Below are 21,326 nucleotides of genomic sequence, written 5' to 3'. Positions count from 1 at the left end.
TTTCACAGAAGTAGACTATTTTTCTCTAATTTTCTATGTCTCTGATCACCTTTTCAGCACCAGATGTGTGTTTTTGACTCTGTTGAGCAATGAGATGATGAACTGTCCATAGTAGTTCCAAAATCTCCTTCCTGAGCAGCAGGAACCAGTTTGGTTTCCATCAGGGCATATGTGCAGACAGGATGGTATTCCTACATAAGGTGTTTCCATTTCTTCACATTCCTATCAGAGGAATCAACAGGTATCTGCAGAGTAGTAAGCCCTTCTGTTATTATCATTACTTCATTCATTGTATACCTCCCATGTTTATTTCCTTTGTATGCCTGACCAGCAGATGTACTGACTTCAGCTGCAACTCTGTCTTAAGCTGTGAAAATTGTACTTGTCTCAGAACATTCGCTCCTAAATCCACTGGTTTGTTTTGTTTGTTCCGCATCAAAAACAAAGTTCATCCCTCTCTTTCTAGCATTGTATATGCCCTGCAGCACCTTTTTGGTTTTGAGCTGAACTATTCTATTACTTATAACATTGCATCTTGTTTGCTGCTTTGTCAGTTTGCCTGGAGCATCTCAAACTTATTATAGCATGTTAATAAATGCCATCTGCTGTTCCATATTATATGATGAAAGATACGGGTCTTCGTTGTGTATCTGCCATCCGTTCTGACTTTCAAGGACAGTACTTTCTTTTAGGAATGTAGAATTAGATTTTCACTAGTATTTTTTTCAATTACTTGAGCCTAGATGCATCTTATTTAACTTTAGGGACCTACCTGAGGTACCTATAATAAGAACACAGTTGCCTTCAGTTCGTTGTGGAATCAATGCAGAGGAAATATGTATAAGATGATTTATCCCATGTAAGACTTAGCTCATCCTCTCAGAAATGCCTGTCTTTCCCTAGCTGAAACTCCATATGCAGAGCCTCAAATACCTGTGCTGGTAATTTAGATACTCCAATTACATGATGATGTTAGCTGAATTAATTCCAGGCTGTGATATTCTAAAATGTGAATACTTCAGAGCCACAAATTATTGAATACCTTGGTCTTCAATAAAGAAAAACAAAGGTTAATAAACTTCCTTCTTTATCAAATCAGAAAAGATATAAAATATTCTCAGAATGATCTTGACAAAGATCAGTCACTGCTTTTGTGAGCAGTTTCTACAACAGTTGTTATTGCTGGTAACTCCAGACAAGACAAATACATGCAAGTATAATTACAGCTGCTGTGGATAAAAGAGTAATAAAGGAGCTCAAGCGCCACATATTTTCAGAATATTTTTAAAGAAAGAGGAGTAATTATTTTGCCATATTTTTCCCCTACTAAAAGTCACCATTCTCACCTGACTGACTCTTGAAGATAAAGGGCAATTGGGAGGGAACAGCAAGGTTTTCTAGGATGCTTCCTTCAAAAAGCTGAGACAAATATGTAATTGTGCTGGATGGAATAATAGGGGTTTTTTCATTCCAAGTACATATGAATGCCCTGTGTCACGGTTTAAAGCTGGGCTGGCGATTAAACCTGCAGCAGACGCTCTCTGTTAACCCTCCCCCCCCACCACCTGAAGGGAAAGGGAAAGGGAAAAGGGAGAGAGACTTACGGGTTGGAAAGTTAAAACAGTTTTAATAAACCTATAATAATGAAAAAGAGTATAATAATATTGGAATAATCAAATATATACAAATATATATACAAAACCAAGATCGAGCTCCCCCGATGTCAGCAACGTCACCACCGGCACTGCAGGGCAGGCTCCGGGAAGGCCCAGGCTGGGCCTAGCAACGGTCGAGAGCTGGATTCAGGGATGCACAGATCAGGATCGGGGGCAGCAGGAAAACAGTCGGAGTCCTCCTTGGACACTGGCCATAGCAGAAAGAGCAAGAGCGAGCCAGAGGGGCGAGACCCTCGTGATCCCCCCGCTTTATACCGAGAATGACGTGTATGGGATGGAATACCCTCGTTGGTCAATTTTGGGTCACCTGCCCTGTCTGCTCCCCCCTGCAGCTGCGACCCCCCCTTCAGCTTTTCACTTGTAAGCAGTGAGGAATCCAGCGGTGACCTTGGTTTCTCTAAGAAAAAAGTACAGCAAGAGCCTTACTGCACAACATCCCTACCGGTGCCTCAGCGATAACTACAAACTTCGAGCGTTATCAGTCCTGGAAGCAGACACTGTCTGCAAAAACATGCAGTTAGTTTCAGAAAGTGCAGTTATTTAGAGGAGACTTAGCTGAAAGTAAAAATCACTGAAAGGAAAATCGGCCTGGTTTAGGCCAAACCAGGACACCCTGTAATGTCCTTGTTTATGTATAACTGTACATATGAAATTATTCAAAAGACTACCATGAACTGTCATGGCTGTATATGCTAACTGATAATACAGAACTGAGAACACGCTATCTAGCCCAGAAAGGTCTGAGTCTGTGCCAGTAAAAGCTTTTTACCTTAGTAGAGTTAAATTAGAGACACATGGTTAAACAGAGACCTGCATGGTTAAACAGGGAACTGCTGGGCAAACTCAAGTGAAAGAAGAGGGTGTACAGATCATGGAAGGAGGGGCTGGCCACTTGGGAGGAATATAAGTCTGTTGTCAGAGGATGTAGGGAGGCAACTAGGAAAGCTAAGGCCTCCTTGGAATTAAACCTTGCAAGAGAGGTCAAGGACAACAGAAAGGGCTTCTTCAAATACATTGCAGGTAAAGCCAACACTAGAGGCAATGTAGGCCCACTGATGAATGAGGTGGGGGTCCTGGAGACAGAGGATAAAAAGAAGGCGGAGTTACTGAATGCCTTCTTTGCCTCTGTCTATACTGCTGGAGGCTGTCCTGAGGAGCCCCGGACCCCTGAGGCCCCAGAAGAAGTCAGAATAGAGGAGGAATCTGTCTTGGTAGATGAGGGCTGGGTCAGGGACCAATTAAGGAATCTGGATGTCCATAAATCCATGGGCCCTGATGGGATGCACCCACGGGTGCTGAGGGAGCTGGCGGAAGTCATTGCTAGGCCACTCTCCATCATCTTTGCTAAGTCGTGGGCAACGGGAGAGGTGCCTGAGGACTGGAGGAAAGCGAATGTCACTCCAGTCTTCAAAAAGGGCAAGAAGGAGGACCCGGGTAACTATAGACCGGTCAGCCTCACCTCCATCCCCGGAAAGGTGATGGAACAACTTGTCCTTGGTGCTGTCTCTAGGCACATCAAGGATAGGGGGATCATTAGGGGCACTCAGCATGGCTTCACCAAGGGGAAGTCATGCTTAACCAACTTGATAGCCTTTTATGAGGACGTAACCCGGTGGATAGATGATGGTAAAGCTGTGGATGTGGTCTATCTCGATTTCAGCAAAGCGTTTGACACGGTCTCCCACAGCATCCTCGCAGCTAAACTGAGGAAGTGTGGTCTGGATGATCGCGTAGTGAGGTGGATTGTGAACTGGCTGAAGGAAAAAAGCCATAGAGTGGTGGTGAATGGGACAGAGTCCAGTTGGAGGCCTGTGTCTAGCGGAGTCCCTCAAGGGTCGGTACTGGGACCAGTACTATTCAATATATTCATTAATGACTTGGATGAGGGAATAGAGTGCACTGTCAGCAAGTTCACTGACGACACAAAACTGGGAGGAGTGGCTGACACAACGGAAGGCTGCGCAGCCATTCAGAGAGACCTAGACAGGCTGGAGAGTTGGGCGGGGAGAAATTTAATGAAATATAACAAGGGCAAGTGTAGAGTCCTGCATCTGGGCAAGAACAACCCCATGTACCAGTACAAGTTGGGGGCAGAGCTGTTGGAGAGCAGCGTAGGGGAAAGGGACCTGGGGGTCCTAGTGGACAGCAGGATGACCATGAGCCAGCAGTGTGCCCTTGTGGCCAAGAAGGCCAATGGCATCCTGGGGTGTATTAGAAGGGGTGTGGTTAGCAGGTCAAGAGAGGTTCTCCTCCCCCTCTACTCTGCCCTGGTGAGGCCTCATCTGGAATATTGTGTCCAGTTCTGGGCCCCTCAGTTCAAGAAGGACAGGGAACTGCTAGAGAGAGTCCAGCGCAGAGCCACGAAGATGATTAAGGGAGGGGAACATCTCCCTTATGAGGAGACGCTGAGGGAGCTGGGTCTCTTTAGCTTAGAGAAGAGGAGACTGAGGGGTGACCTCATTAATGTTTATAAATATGTAAAGGGCAAGTGTCATGAGGATGGAGCCAGGCTCTTCTCAGTGACATCCCTTGACAGGACAAGGGGCAATGGATGCAAGCTGGAACACAGGAGGTTCCACATAATTATGAGGAAAAACTTCTTTACGGTGAGGGTGACCGAACACTGGAACAGGCTGCCCAGAGAGGCTGTGGAGTCTCCTTCTCTGGAGATATTCAAAACCCGCCTGGATGCGTTCCTGTGTGATATGGTCTAGGTAATCCTGCTCCGGCAGGGGGATTGGACTAGATGATCTTTCGAGGTCCCTTCCAATCCCTAACATTCTGTGATTCTGTGATAGAGGGAAGCCCACAGGAATATGGCCCTTAAAGGACTTCTGTTGTGGCCTGGAGGAAAAATCTCTGGAAATAACATAAATGTCCTAGTTTTCTGTAGAAATTATTTTCTTTTCTCTGTTTTGAATTCTCTGTGCATACTTGAGATTAAAGTAGATAATAAATAGGCTGCTCCTTGCATTAAAGCAGAAGGGTATTTCATTAAATAACTAAGTAAATTTTTCCCACTTATTATGTAAAAAAACTTTGCTGATCTACTACAGAATTCAGCAATTATCGGCTAAAAGGAGCCCAGCCCCTCATTACAGAAGATAAACTGGTGTCTCTGCAATCGTATCATTCTCTGATAAGGGCAATGACTGCACAGAGCCCCTGGAACCATCTCACCTCAGTTTTGAAACATGAGACACCTACCCTGGATGAGCAGGTGCTCCAGACCCCTTCTTTACTCAGCAGAGAGATACAGATACTGTTAAAAAGAGTGATTCAAACCACCTAGAACCTCAATTGCTTTCTGGAGGTGCCAGCCTCATTTCTTCTGCTGGTTAGCAGCTTAAGGTGGCTATACCTCTAACTCAGAAGAGCACTTAAATTAAGTGTATCAGAGCTAAAATGCTCTTTATTTCTTTCAAAATCAAGTGTTTCTGGGAATGCTCTTCTTCTGCCACATATGTGTAACCACAAGGTATGAGGTAGGTGTTTGTTCCACATAGTCTCTGTCTGAGTGCACAAAGGGGCAGAAGACCATCAATGCTGTTAAGTTTTTTACATTTATTCTTTGTGATAGTTCTTGTAACAAGGATATAAAGGTGAAGACCAAAAAGTGTTTTAATCCCCTGAAAATGTACAGTATCTTTTGCTACTTTCAGATGAGAAAAGTCAAAAGCTGCAGAAACACACAGAACCTCAAGAAATTACTGTCCACCCATCCCAGTACTAAAAGTGTGGAGGAACAGGAGCATTTCAGCAGACCTCTGAAATGACAGAGGCAAAAGAGAATGAGGGGAAGATGGAGAGCTTGCTATTGGATATGATTTAGTGTCTAAAGTTCTGAAAAGAGCTATTCTGTTTCAAATAATCCCTTCTGAATGTACAAAAGATGATCTAGCCAGATGCTAGCTTCAGTGTACAACAGCCTTTTTATATTGGCAATACTAGAAATAATTGGTATCTCTTTAGCATCAGGAAAATGGGTTCTATTGAATAGTCAGTTACAAAAATGCATGGGAATCTGTTGTCATGGAGAATCTTCAACCATTTTGTTTTATAATAGCAAAGAACCCGGTGATACAAAGTGATTCTTGCCCAGATCTATTATAAGTGACTTGGCATGGACTAGGCTAGACAGAAGGGAAGGAGGTAAATTTCTTTCTCATCGCTCAGAGCATCTCTCAGATACTAAATAGGGAGGCTGAATTCTCGAGCTCCAGAGACTTTATGACTATACTGGAGTGTATCCAACAGAGGATTCATAAGCCATTTCAGCAGTACATGTGCACATAAACCCAAACCTCATGACAACTCAAGTTGTGAGGGAACTGGACTCAAGTGAGACAATACAATTAGAAACATATGCTTGGTTTAAACACTGCAGGCACCTTCTGTAGCTGGGAACAGCTGTTGTTATGACTGTTTTAAAGATCTAAGCACAGGAAAGGACAAGGGACCTCTATAAAATATGTGACAATAATAGAAGTACAGCCTTAATGGAATTTTCTTCATTTTATTTTATTTAATTAAGGGTGTGGGATTAAGAACCAAAGCCATTTTAACATTTATTACCTAGAATATGTTTTATATGTTTTCTCTTGATCATTACTCATGAAGAAAATTTAATACAGATGTTTAGTTTTACAAAGACTTGCAGTTAGATCCATCCTATGTGTGATATGAAGCAGAGGTTCTTTCAAAAAAAAATGATGGTGAATTTAAAGACTGCTGTACTGCAAACTTACATGAATTACAGTTGCACAGATAGCCTTACTAGTAGAGTTTTACTTTGGGCATTATACTTTTATAAACAAATAAAATATTTCTAAATCAATCTGAGCCAGAAAGCCTGACTAGTCTCTATATGAACACAAGGCAATTTATATAGGATTTTTAAGCTAATTTTCTATCATGTCTTATTCACCAGAGTCATTTTTTGGCAAAAGAATATTATTTTACTTTCAGGTTTTCTCATAATTCAACCAATCTTTGGCTGTCTTTGTTAGTTAGGTGGTAAGTTGCTTGGGAAAAGACTATGTTTTCAGATGTGTGGGTTTCCATCTGTGGCTGAGTGTCTGCATCTGTGTTTAACCTTCATTGTAGAGCTCACTGGAAATCTAGTTAATAAAGTCAATGGAATCTAGAGAGCTGTTCTGCTCACCAAGCTACACAGAGGACTCAGTTGCACAGATGTTCAACACCATTTTTGACATCTTGGGCAGTCCAAAACATCTTGTGGGAATAGTTTCATTTGTACCAGGACCTATGATAGGACTTATAAGGCACTCCTACTCCTCTCTAGAGCTCGTTGGAGGCCAGGCTAAATACTCTTAGAAAATGACACTAGACAACTGGCAACCTAACTTAACCTAGGCATTTCCTTATGGGTCACGCACTCCTGTCCAGGAGCCACCTATTGACTAGGTTTACATTGCCTAGGGAGAGCCATATGAAGCTTAGACAAATGTAGATGTAGATGTAGATGCCACAGATCAACCAATTTAATGTGGAGATCAATCCCAGCCTCTGGGCTTGATCCAACTGTCAGTACAGACACCTAGTATCATTATGATATGTCCTGGGCTATCTTGCCTAGCATTTGCTGCTGCTTCACAGGGACTTAGGTCTCCTGTAGATCCTGTGTCATAACTGCCACCTATATGTGAACATCTCTGACAACAGCTTACATCTCAGATGACACTAGATGCTTGTATTTAGAAGCTCACTGTATCTGAATCAAGCACAGGTATCATTTTGGTCTTTCTAGATTCATTCAGAATTGAGCAGTTAACAGTAACTAGAGATAGATGTGGTCAGTTGCCTTTAGTATATGAAACGTTTTGGGAAAAAATTGTTGGTTTTGCTGTTATGTTGCTGTTCTAGTGTGTTAAGAAAGGACTAAGCCTCGGAAATGGTTGCTAAAAACTCAGGACACTTCATAGTTTGACCAAACCCAGAAAATAAGCAAAACTTTACGCTCTTCATAAATCACCAGTATTTAGTACTCTCAAGCATTAATAGCAACACTAGTTGATATTACGTTGTTTAATTCTCATGGGGAAGGTGGCAGAGGTATTGTAACAAGAAGTTTTGGTAAACATAGCTTTATTTAAAAGAAAACACATAGAAGAATGTGTCCTTTTATGATTTTTTTTTCTAAATCAAGAAAAAAGAATAGCTTGTTTTGATCCAGCTTCTTACACCTCTGCAGATACCCACTGCTTCCTTAGACAGCCTGAATGGTAGAGTAAGGAGCCATCTGGACAAGTTGTCTTGGCCTGCCATGATGATGACTTGCTTAGAGGTTGTTAAAAAAAATCTTGTTCAAATTAAAAAAGAAAAAAATGACATAATTATTTCCCATTGGAAAATGCAGTTTCATCCCACTTGCAATAATCTGTGGTAGCTGGATAATATTTCTCCTGCAAAAAAAAAGAATTACCTAGTTACCTTGATTTTCCTAGAATGATAATGTTAAAACATATTTTATTATACAGCCTTTGCTTACATTCACGCCATTCTGAATTTTAGATAATATTTAAATCAACTTCTTATCATATTATACAAATTGAATAATATTTTATTTATATGATATTTAACATTAGAAAGCTTTTTTGTTGTCAGCATGCAAGGTTCTAAGAGGTCCAAGTTCATTCTTTTGGGGCACTGGGGGAAATGCTCTTTTCACTGATAATTACAGAAATAAGGCTTTTGTGCTAATTCAGAAAGAAAACTAATCTTAAATGCTGGATTTCCCCTTCAGGATATGAGCTTTGTTTAAAACATGAAAATACGGTTTCCAGCCAGCTATATAACCATTAACATTGTGCCCTTGCTACTGCAGGTAAATCAATGAGACAAGGGAGGGGAAACGTGTCAGTGTTATGTTCTCTACTAATTGTCAGTCCCCTCTTTCAGCTCTGGGTGCAAACAAAATTCTCTGCCACAGTGTTGGAGAGAGAAGGGGAATGATGAAAAGCTTGAAATTCTGTAAAAATTTCCATCCTTTTTCACATATCTCTATTGCTCATTCGACTCATACCTTTTTAATGAAAATATATACACCAGAAATGGATCTCATTTTTCATGACATTTTTCTAAAAGTGGTATTCAGAAGTGCAGACCATTTTAATTAGCAGCTTCTAATAAGGCTAAGGTCTGTTATGTTAGGCTTGGAAGAAATCGATCCTTTAACAGTGAAAGCATTAGAAAGAATTCCAAAATCCTCTTTCAATCTATGTGATCTGTGCTGAGATGTATTCAGTGTGGACATATCTTTCATCACACCACAGGGAATTTCATACTAGTATATTAACATTAAGAATATGTCTCTTTTTTTCCATAAAGCTTTTGGTCAGAATTTATATGCACTGTCACATACTAGGGCATCTCAGTGTATGTTCCATGGCATGTAGAATAATGATGGCATAAACCTGAGGTACAGCATAAATGTCAGCACACTCCCTCAGCTATCTCATATAACCGGTTCAACTTCTTAATGTGTCAGCTTAAAAGTAGGTGCCTTACATCTACTGTATTCACCTACAATAGAGAGATATTCACCTCTCTATTGCTGCTATGTTAGAAAATAACTTATACTGACAACAACTCTGTTTTGCTTTAATAAAATCCTTGAAACAGTCATATCTGTTGCTTTCTTGTCTAAAATAAGTATCTGTCATTTATACTACACCAGAACTTTTGAAAGTGCTTTTCAAAAGCTAATAACTATTTTTCCCAGCACTCAGTGCATTAGGATTTACTCATTTATCATCTGGGTAACTGAAGATGTAAGAAGGATAAGTGACTTACTCAAGGCTGCACACGAAGTTGGCAATAGTAATAAGCACAGAATTCGTCTATTCTTTCCACTGTTCTGCTAAGTGCTCTTCCACTTTGTGACTAAAAGACCATTTCATTCTGTTTTTTTCAGGACACAGGAAGTGAAAAAATCGTCATTCATCGGTGAGGAGAAGAGGTAAGTTGTTCCTTTTTTTTTTTTGTTGATGTACAGAAATTTTCTCAAAGCTTAAAATTTCCTATCCAGCTGGACAGAAATCAAAGCTGGTTTGTGATTTCCTTTAGAGACGGCTGTTCACCTACTCTAGATTAGGTGACAGACTCCAATATAGCTTTGTCTGAAGAAGGATTTCCTGAGGTTTAAGGTGGGAGATCACAGACTTTCCAAAGATGACAACTGTCCTTTCCAATACACAGTTGCTTGCTTCTGTCAGGAAATATCAGCTTTGTTTTATACTATCCATAAAACCTGGAGTAGATTTTGATTATATTCATCTTATACCTCTGTAAAGTAGAACTAATCACTTTATTTTCAATGAAGAGGCATAACTGCATGTAGCATGATTCATCTGGCCAAATGTAGTCATCTGGTTTATAGTTGATAATACCCATATACTAGAAATAGCCAATTCAGATGTGGCAATCCACACTGAGACATATAAGTTTACTAAGATGAATGTTGACATTGCTGCATTCCATAATGTCAAGAAATTTAGGACCATTTTTTCTTCCCAGCCTAGCCAAAGCACACACATTAGGAAGCAGATTTTCTTATGTCCTTCTCATGGGCATAAAGTAGAATATATGGAATTTCAATGACAAATAGTTTGAGAGAAAAAAAAAACTGGAAAATAGTGTACACTTTCTTCTTCAGGGAAAGATAATACTGTCTAAAAAACAGGCTAAAAACAGAAGAGTGTTGCTAAGTACATGAGGTGTCCTAAGGCTGATGGGCAGTGAACTCTGGCTGCAGAAGGTGCCATGAAGATCTTCATAATGAAGTCACAGCACAGAGGTGCATCTGTGATCTGATCGCTTCATTTGCATTCATTTAACCGCCTTATTGGGAAGACAGAATATAATTAGCAACAGTCTTAGGAACAGTCCCTGGCATGTTTTCCCCGAACTGTCTTGAGTATTGTCTGGAGAAACATGAGTAAGCAGAGGTAAAACCATGTCTGGGATCTTGCTTACAATTAATACTGTAGATGGCTACATATCACTGAACTTAACTGTGCCTCAGTCTTGTTTTGTTCAATAGGGTAGACCTAGACTAAAAGTCTAAATTCAGCTTTGTCAAGTGCTATGTCCAGTGAAGTCAAAACCCAAGGTTTCAGTCAAACTGAATAGCCCAACATGATTTGTAGGTTGCTATTCTTTACATTATTTAGTTATTGCAATCTTTCTATTTTTCACTTCCATGTAATCCACATACCAGAAAGAAATTTCTGTACAATGGTACTGACAAAAGTTGAACCTTGTCTTTAGATTATAGGATTGTGTTGATTTCTGAAAGTTAGCTCTGTTTGATCTTATTTTTCTACCCTGTATCAAATGTCTTCCTTTCTTCTTGATTGCATCGACATATCCTTTTGTTTTGTAGAACTTTCATATCTATTTGACTTCTCGTTTCATTCCAGCCACAAACACGTCTGTATTTATTTACTGTTCCATAAATCAGTATGCAAATGAAGCCTGAACAGGCCTACTGTGTAGGTGTGAATAGGTCATTGTGGCCATAATTAACAGTATACCTGCTGACCTTGATGGTTATTTCTTGTGTCATTGTTATATTGTGTCAGAAGAACCCAAAGATCATTTCATTACCTAAAATTCCTGACAAATATTTGATAGACAGCAGTGGAAAGGGCAAACTCATATGAATTTTATCTCACTTAGCAATTACCATTTTTTTAAAGGGCAGGCTTAATGCACTGAGAAAATTCTTAAGATAGATTCTACGTTTGTGTTCATTACTTAAAATGGTTAATTGAAAGAATAATTCACTTACATTATTTCAAAAGGTAAAAGGTTTCCCTTGTCAAGTGCTAGTCCTTGTACACAATTACATTTAGGTTATAAAAAAAAAAATTACATTTTTCCCAAAACAATTCCAAGAGAAGTATTTTCTAGAGTAATTTTTTCTAAGTAGTTAGCCCAAGTGTTACTGGCACTTTAAAAGTTACTGGCAGTTTAAAGTTGCAAATTTTATATACTGATATTCTTAAATTGAAATTACAAAACACCTTAAACATAGAATCTTAAAATACTGTTACTAATGTAGTTCATTTTGCAGATGAAGGCTAACTATATACTGGACTGCATTAGTCACAGCCTGGCAGCATGTCAATGGAAATGATTATTCCCCTCTGTTCAGCACTTGTGACATTGCATCTATTCTGTGTGCAGTTTTGGAGTTCCTCGTGCAAGACAGACATTGAAAATTGGAGTAAGTCCAGCAAAAGGACACTCCTGGGGACAATTTAGGGGACTGGAGAACTTGAAAACCAAAGGGACACTGAGAAAAATGGGTTTATTCGTCCTGAAGATGAGAAGACTGATAGGGATGAAAGACTGTTTTCAGCTATCTATCTAATGCAGGATTGTGGAGAAGGAGGAGTCAGACTCTTCTTGGAGGTGCACAGCAAATGCACAAAAGCAGAGAGATGAAAGTTGCAGAAAAGGAAATTCAGACTGGATGTAAGAAAAAAAACATCACAGTGATGGTGGTAAGACCCTGGAGCTGGGGCCCACAGTCCCTGAGGGATCTCTATCCATAGAGATATTGAAAACTCTGATTGAGCAAGATCCTATTCAACCTGCTGTAATGTAAAGGTTGGTCCTATTTTGAGTGAGAGGTAGAACCAGATAACCTACAGACTCACAGCCTAAATTATCATAAGTTTCTATGACGCATACCAGTTTTAATTTCCCCACATAATCTCCCCAAATCCTCCAGGAGAATTGATTATCCTCTCTTTTGAGAACCTGGAAGTCATATCCTCTGAGAAGTGTAAGAGTTCTGAGGAATGAAGTGATCTGCATCATATTGTATACAAACTGATTACTAAAAGCAAAACCCTAATTCATCTGCATTACTACAGCCTCTTGCTTTCCATATCACAAAGCCTTACTTGCTGCCAAAGACAGCTTCATATTTTCCTGAGGTAAAACAGAGGTGTCTGTACTTGGCACATTAAATTTCTAATGCAGGCTGATATTAGAACTGATGCAGTCTCAGTGACAGGTTCGCTTTACTGTGCAACTGCAAAGAATGCAGGCATGTGTATTGATATAGGGGATGTCCTGGGACATACCAAAGCTGTTTTCATTTTCATGCAAAAGAGAAGACAGCAAGTGGCAGTGTATGAGGATTAATATATACTGCAGTATGGGACATTTCTTCTTTCTTGTGTTGTGGCCAAATGTTGCCTTTAAGCATCCTGAAATGGAATCCCTGGAGATAAAATGGAAGAAACAAGAGAGTATGTAAAGATATTCAGAAGCCTGAATAGTGCTGCAGCTATCTGAGCCTTTATTAGCACTACTGATGTTTCTATATGTTCATCGTGTCTGCATATCTTATGAACTGTTATTCATATCTGTTCTAGAATCCAATTTTCCCTTAAGTAGCTCATGCAGTATTTGTATAATATCCCTATTGCTGATATCCCTTATCACTGATAAGACTAAAGAAAGTCCCTAAGGAAGGCAGGCAGCCACCTTTTATTTAGGAATGTTTTTTGTAGTTCCCAGGCCACGATGGATGGTGGTTCATCCCCATTCTCTAATTGTGAGACTCAGGATGCTAAGACAACATCACACCAGTCTGACTGGGTCAGGATGCCACACCATCACTCTCATTTTATGAATAAGAGAGATAAAAAATAGTCAAAATTAATAAAAGGAAACAGGAAAGATTAGTATGAAGAAAAGAGTGGAAGATGGTTAAGAGGAGATTTTCTAGAAGAGCCTTCTAGAAAATACAAGGAGTGGAAAAACAAAAAGGCTGAGAAGAAAACTAGGGAAGAAAGTATGTCCTGCACTTGGGAATCAGTGTCTTACATTGCAGTTTGAGAAGCCTGTAAGGAAAAGAGTCTGCTGTGCCTTACATGCTAACCTGAAGATATATTATTCTATTCTACAATGCAATGTCAAATGCCTCTTGGAAACCTGAATAGATTATGTCCACTGCTTCATCCCTATCTGCTCCCTGCATTCTCCTTATGATAAGACAGAGATTTATATTCTTATTCTTCTCAGATGGGTGCATCAATCTCAGCTGTCACGTTGCCTGTCCAAATAACAAACCTGCATATCACAGAACTGTTTTAAATGTAATGTTGATAGATGTTGTTTGTGTGCACTTGGCATCAACTTACAGTCACTTCCCTACAAATTACAGTCTTCTCAAGAAACCCTTATTGTTTATCTTTTCCACATTCTCACCATCAAGAATTAATTATAGTCATGGAGTCATTATTTGGGACATTTCTAGGAATTCTGTACTTCCCTGTCACTAGACTGAGTCATTAAGCTGTTTGCAGTACCTGCTGTTGCCATTCTCTTTCTGTCTGCAAAGATCCTGGTTTGCATTTTGGGGACAGATTTGCTGACACTGTCAACAAAGCTGAATGTTTTCAGTGAAATCTCCAGTCTGATAAAGCATTGCAAAATGCTCTCCTCCCTTCATAACTGCTGCTACCTGCCAGCACTCACCCATGCCCTCTGGTAACCACACAGGGACCTTGTGCTTGGCTCCCTGCACCACTAGCCACTGGCTCAGCTCCAGGCTGCAGCACCCCACTCCTCCCTCCTGCCTACAGCGCACATTTACTTCTACCTTTCATTTACTCCCAGCTAAATTATTTGTTCAAATGCCATTTTCTTTCCCCACATTCATACCCTCTTCTGTTCTTTACCTTTTTCTCCACAGAAACAGCAGCAACTAGGTCTTGACCTAGCAGTTGGCCAGTACGGTCAGTGGTAAAAACTTAGCTCCTTCCAAGATGTTGGTTTGGCTCTCATGGACCTACAGCAGGAAAATGTAAACTTCTCTCAGAATGACAAAAGCCAAGTTGAAATCTCTCTTGAGTGTTGTTGCACTGGCTCCTTATGTAAAAAAGGTACAGAAATAAAGTCAAAACATTTTTTATACAATTAATGAACTATTTACTGACTAACACTGCTTGATTATTAAAACTCTGTTTATTTTTTTATTTTTAAAAGTTCATTTTGAAAATATTATTCTCCTATGTATTTTGCATTCCTATTTTGCCTCCCTGGTAAATCACAGGAAAGTGACTTCACACACTGCTCAGTGCATTGCACAGGAGTCTGGTTATTTCTTGCACAAGCTACAGATGCCTTCATCTGTTCTTCAGTTTCAGACTTCTTGCAATACTCAGTTTGCAAAACTGGTATTTTGCTAGTAATCCCTGTCATTGTAAGCTCACCAAAAGTCTATTGTAATGCATTGTTTATGAGTTTGCTCTTTTCCTTTAAATCCTCATATATTCTTAAACCAGTGAAGTGGTTAATGTACAAGACATTGAGCATCCACAGATTCATTTATCTCGTACAACAGTATATTCTACATGTTCTTCCTTGCATTTTTCAGTCCTTTTGCCTCAAGTATTTCAGTATTATCAGATTATAGCTCATGGTCATGTAGGATCAAAATTTTTATGTAATTACAAGACCATATAACTATAAAAAAATTGAAGAATATTAATGAATATTATAAAACGTTTTACTTTGATATCTATTAAATATGTTATTTTTTTCCTTGCTCTTCCTATCAAAGGGAAGTCAGTAGGAGATTTATCACAGGTCACAGTGGACCTTTAGAACAAACTTATAAAGCTATGACATTATCATTAAAGTTAATGCTTAATTTAACAATGGCCATTTCAGAATGAAGACAGCCTCAATTTTTAAGCAATTCTGCCATAGTAAATAGAATTAAACAATGGAAGCAGTATGCATAAGCTACTTTTAAGAAATTTTGTTTGTAAATGAAAACCTGCATACCAATTTCTAACAGAATTCTGTTTAAATTTCTGTTAAAGGACATCTGATGAACGAGTTCTGCCTATTGCAATGATAGTACCAGTGCAAGGATTTCTTGTCAGTCTGAAAATGGAATTCATGTTATATATTACAATAGTGAATATGACTGGGAAATATACAAATGAAAATATTAATTAATTAATTAATTAATTCCAAACAACAGGCAAGACCATCAAGAGAATTGTTTCAGACTCAGCTAGGCAATGACATTCTAGTTTTTCCCCAGCTTTGTGTGCAAAATCAAAATACTAAATCATTCATGCAAAATGGAATTTTGGAAAACACCCATTTTGAATTAAAAATTCAGATTTGAAACTCAATTTCTCCACATTATTCTGTCTTATTTCATTAACTTGAATACCAAATTAACTAATTCAAGGGTTATACACTTCGAAAAAATCCAGTTGATCAAGCCTAGCCATTTCCTGAATACAGACAGAGTTTTAATTATCATGTTCTTTCCAGTTGTGCGTTTCCAACGAAGCAGATTGGTTTTTACTACATACTGGATATGTAATTTTTTGAGGACCTGAAGCTTACAATTTATATATTTGATGTCACTTTTTCAAATGATTGAAGAAATCAGCAGTTAAATACGAACCAATTTTTTGGGAAAAATAATCCTGAATTCCTGAAATTAAGTTTGTTTGAAGGAGATTTTTAAAGATATATCAAATGTAGATGTCCAGTCCCAATGAAATTCAGAATATTCTACAATTTCATTTTCTTTTCTTAAAAGTTAAAAGTCATATTATCAACATAACAGTAGCATATTGGATAGTACAGAATTGTATTTTGCTACAGTTTTACAGATTGTTATATTGAATTATTCTACTTCTGAAAGACACTAGTTTGTTCAAAATTCTTTGGTCAATATTTCACGTTCACTTTTTTCCTCCTTCTCGGTGTATTTACAATCACAAAATTTAATCAGAGAGTTGATTGTAAAGGTTAAATACATTATTATTTAAATAATGACTACAGGGCCTAATGAAAAGAAAGAAATTGTCCCAGCAAATAATTTTGCAATGTGATAAATAATCTGCAGAAAACAAACAAACAAACAAAACCAACCAAGCAAACAAGCAAAAGCAGCATGGAAGATCAAATGTTGCTGTGAGTTAAAACAATGTTTGGAATGAATAATAGAAGGAAACAGCTATTTCATTAAAAACTGTTCATTGTTTGTCAAATGACTCAAGAAATATGCTTACACGAGATCTTCATATGGTGTAAATGGCTATGGTCTGTTACCTTCTTGAACATTTGGGAAGGACTGTCTATGTAGGTATCACAGCAAATTTCACTGAGTGAGGGTCTGCCTACCGAGCAGGGCAAATATATGTATTTTGAACTAATTCATTGAGTCAGTGACTTGATTAATCTTATTCCAGGACTTCCAGTTTTGCGTCTCTGATTCATCTGTAAAGTGAAGGCTTTTGCAAGGTGAACTACCTCTTATCAATCAAGAAGTTCACATGTTTGGTGACTGCAATTCTTTGAAGTGCTGGGAGAAGCAGAAATATTTATCATGTTCTCAAGGTGGTTTCTGAACCTTTCAATCTTATATCTAGATCACAGCCAATGCCTCCTACTTCAGCCCTTTTGTAGACTGTGAAATCAGCAGTTTAAAAAGACCTTCTCAGCACAGGAAGAACAGGGGAACTAAGACACATAATCAATCTTCAGACTCCCATGGAACCTGCTAACAGGTTTTTATTTCTGTAGTCATCCAAAGAATTAGACTGCTTGGTAAAACAACTTCACTCTCTCTCTGCCTCTCGCTCTGTGTGTGCCTTATCCTGTTTTCCTCTCTCTGTGATACTGCTCCATGTTGCTTATATTTTCTTTTTAATTCCTTTTGTAAAATATCTATTACACTTTTTTACTCAGCAAAGCACATTCTGCAGTGAGATCTCAGCTGCTTATACACACTTGAAAGATACACTCAGCATGGTATCCTTAATAAAAAGACAAACAAAACCTACTATAGGGTTTATTTTTGTTGTTTCAAAAGTTTAGCTAGAAAGAAAATAGCAACAGCCCAGCCATTATAGCTTTCATTAAGTGTATGTGAAATGCAGGGATCACGTTACCATAGAACTAAATAAGTTAATATTATCTTCACAAGCCAGTGCTGTCTTGATCACTGATAAGTGGAAGTTGGTATTTACGGTGCAGTGTTTTAATTCCCCCTGGCACTTTACTCACTCCTGAACACATAATTGGACTTACAAGTATTGTTCTACTTTCTTACATGGCACACGGTGCTCTTCCATTGCTTTTTGTTGCTTCCAGCCATTTCCATGAGAGCCTGTAATAACCTTGATCTCTTCCAGTCATTTTATTAGGCTCCCCTGACAGCCATCCTCACAGTGAGCTCTTGACTGCACTCATCAATTCTGGATGCTTCAATTAATTGCACCAGCACCTATCTCCTGGCTGCCTCTGTTAGCTCCTTCTGCCGGTACTTCAAAACCTCCTGCAAAGCGACAGTGTGACATGGCAACAGCTTGGTGACTTCAACACAGCAAGAATGGGCTGATAGTTTAAGCAGAATTCTGACATCTCCCCCTCCCCCAAATTCAATTTTCAGCCCTGTTTCTAGGGACTTGTAATAACATAGAAATCAAGAAAGATTGATGAACCAGTCTTTTTCGGATTCTTCTTTTTCTTCTTGTTAGTAGGTGTATGCTGTTTCCTTCATTGATGAGGTCATGAGGTACTGAATTCAGAGGCCTTAGATACAATGTGTAGTCTTTTCCAGTTGTCCTCTATTCATGTGTTTGGGATCAACGTGTACGTGCTTGTGTGTGTATGTGTGCGTCTATGCATGTCTGCTGTAACCTGCAACTTTTAAAGACACAAAATGAATTGTTCCATCCAACTATTTCACTGTGAATTTATTATCTACGTAATAAACAAAAATAATATTTTCATGTTTTTATGGAAAATCACCTGAACTAAGAAGCAAGCAAAACTCTTTGCTGTAAGCTCCTCCATTGGTGTATATACCTGCTAGTGAGAGCTTTTAAATTCATATTTATGTATTTTTCTCATTAATTCAGTGGTCTTAAACTTTTAACTGTAATAAAGAACTTGGGATCTGACCAAATAAAAATACAAATTAAATCTACTCTTCTCTTGCAGCTGTTCAGTAGTGATGCCACCAAGGTTTAATGAAAGGCAGTCACCTTTAATTAGAAAAAATTTAAACTTTAAAATAACTAAATGTTGTACCCAGTTATTGGGAGGCTAAATACACAGTCCACAGAACTACTTCTATGGCAGAAAGAGATATTAAGGTACTGAACTGAACATAGACAAATACTTTCTTACAGAAAGAAAAAATAGTCTTATCTAAATTTATTTGTTACAGTTGTTGGTGTTATCTCAGGCTTGGCTCACCTTGAACACGTGCATACGTGTATATTTACATGAAGTATCACAACCATACCTTTCTTTCTACATAGTTTGTAAACCTGAATTTGGTGGAAATATTCATCCACAAATTCAAAGCTCAGATATGCAAGACATGATCACATATTCGTGGCGTGTTTTAAAGGTCTTTTTTGTAGATGTCATTCTCAGTATGCTGAGAATTGAGTCATATCTATGTTTAGGCTAAATTCTACCCAGTCTGTCTAGTACATTTCAGTTTCAACAAAGCCAATGGAAGACATGTAAGTTTGTCCAGGAGGAGAATTAGAGTTTTAATGAATACACTTGCTTGGAAAGGTTTATATTTCTTTTATTTCTTTTTTTTTTTTTTTTTTTTTTTTTAGTGTCCTGGTTTGGCCTAAACCAGGCCAATTTTCCTTTCAGTGATTTTTACTTTCAGCTAAGTCTCCTCTAAGTAACTGCACTTTCTGAAACTAACTACATGTTTTGCAGACAGCGTCTGCTTCCAGGACTGATAACGCTCGAAGTTTGTAGTTATCGCTGAGGCACTGGTAGGGATGTTGTGCAGAAAGGCTCTTGCTGTACTTGTTCTTAGAGAAACCAAGGTCACTGCTGAATTCCTCACTGTTTACGAGTGAAGAGCCGAAGGGGGGTCGCAGCTGCAGGGGGGAGCGGACAGGGCAGGTGACCCAAAATTTACCAACGAGGGTATTCCATCCCATACACGTCATTCTCGGTATAAAGCGGGGAGACCACGAGGGTCTCGCCCTCTTTCTGCTATGGCCGGTGTCCAAGGAGGACTCCGTCTGTTTTCCTGCTGCCCCCGATCCCGATCCGTGCATTCCTGAATCCAGCTCTCGACCGTCGCTGGGCCCAGCCTGGGCCTTCCCGGAGCCTGCCCTGCAGTGCCGGTGGTGACGTGGCTGACTTCAGGGGAGCTCAATCTTGGTTTTGTATATATATTTGTATATATTTGATTATTTCTATTATTGTTATTATACTCTTTTTCATTATTATAGTTTATTAAAACTGTTTTAACTTTCCAACCCGGAAGCCTCTCTCCCTTTTCCCTTTCCCTTTCCCTTTGGGGGCGGGGGGAGGGTTAACAGAGAGCATCTGCCGCAGGTTTAATAGCCGGTCCAGCTTTAAACCGTGACAGTTAGCAAGCAAAATTATTACAGAAGGTAATGTGATGAAATTGAGTGCATTTTCCATTTGAATAAAGAACAACATTTTTGCTGTAGTTATGATGATTGTCTTAGTGTAAAATGCGCTGTTTCCCTAGAAGAACTGGGATCTGGTAATTAGTGGAGTTGAGTGCCGTGTATGCAGTTTTTAACTTATTGACAGTGAAGAAACGATGCAATTAGTAGGTGATTAATCACAGGTTGCTGTAGGTCTCAGACTGTATATTGAAAATTTATAGGGTAAAAGAGTATTTCATGCACATATCTTCACCTAACACGTAATCACCAACTGGGAATGAAAACTACATTAAAAAGGACAACCACATGGGCAGCAGCACAAAGTACTCATTATTTGATTAATTCTCATTGTCACTGAGAAACATACCATTACCAGGCAATCATAATTATAATGACAGCATCTGTGTTGCTTTATTACCATTTTAAAAATTAATTATTATTTTATTGTCAACAAACAGCAGTGAAAATATTCAACATTTCCAGCTTAGACAACTCTGGTGTTTCAACAACACAGGAAATTAAAATTGGCTATACAGAATTTAATTGTGAGATATGAGACATGAGAAATTGTGCAGCAGTTCAAAGAAAATTTAAAATGTTAAAATGTTAATTTTTAGAGAAACCTAATTAACATGCGAAGTGACATGTTTTATTTTGTAATGAAAACAGTGAAATAGTACCTACAGCCCTTTAAATAAAGTAGAAAATCTTCACATTTTTATTTTGTGGATTAGTCTTAATAAATTGAGATACTGTAATAATAATTCTCATCCTTGCTTGTGGAATGTACATCCCATGATGATTTATCTAACTCTCTTATATAGACTTGCTATTATATAATTTCCTGTTTTCAGATGTTCATTTACTGAAAGTATATGTCAATTTTTTTATTCCAGGCTAGATAAGCATGACTGAATTTCAGATAAGTAATAATCTTTTAACGCTTAGATCTGACAATAATGTGGAATACAATAATGGTATTTTGATAAAGTAAATGTTGAAATAGGACAGAAAAATACAGATTTGTCAGTGCTGAACCATGTCCCCCAAACGTTTTCAGTTTTGCAACTAAATAATTAAAATTATATTCAACATTGAAAAAATGGAAGTGTGAAAAATTGCTAAATTCAAAGTTAAAAATGTCAACTTTCAGGTGAACAAGCAGGAT

Source organism: Nyctibius grandis, chromosome 5 (assembly GCF_013368605.1).
Source record: "Nyctibius grandis isolate bNycGra1 chromosome 5, bNycGra1.pri, whole genome shotgun sequence".
In the NCBI taxonomy this organism is placed as follows: domain Eukaryota; kingdom Metazoa; phylum Chordata; class Aves; order Nyctibiiformes; family Nyctibiidae; genus Nyctibius; species Nyctibius grandis.
This window is presented reverse-complemented; position numbering follows the sequence as displayed.